Raw genomic sequence first — 396 nt, 5'->3', positions numbered from 1 at the left:
AGGTCCCAGACCTGCTGGCTTGCTTTCTCACTTTCTCTGTCCCTCTCTGGTCAAATTAAATAAATAAATAAAGTTGGGGCCAACAGGTGGTGTAGTGGTTGAGGTACTGGACGCCCACATGGCCGACTGTGGTTCTAGTCTCAGACCTGGTGACTTGCTTTCTCACTTTCCCTCTCTGTCTCTCTCTGATCAAATTCAAATAAATGAATAAGTAAGTAAAATTAAATGATTATTTTTTAAAACAATGTTAAATAAAGTTAAATAAAATATTTTTAAATCATTTATTTTAATAAAGTTAAATACTTTTTTTAAGAAATCATTTATCGGGACCAGCAGTTAGCATAATGGCTATATCGCTGGACTCCCATGTAGTCGACCACAGTTCATGTCCCGGAC

The sequence above is a fragment of the Tupaia chinensis genome, unplaced genomic scaffold (genome assembly GCF_000334495.1).
Source record: "Tupaia chinensis unplaced genomic scaffold, TupChi_1.0 Scaffold144982_1, whole genome shotgun sequence".
Classification (NCBI taxonomy): domain Eukaryota; kingdom Metazoa; phylum Chordata; class Mammalia; order Scandentia; family Tupaiidae; genus Tupaia; species Tupaia belangeri.
Note: the sequence above shows the minus strand (reverse complement) of the source record.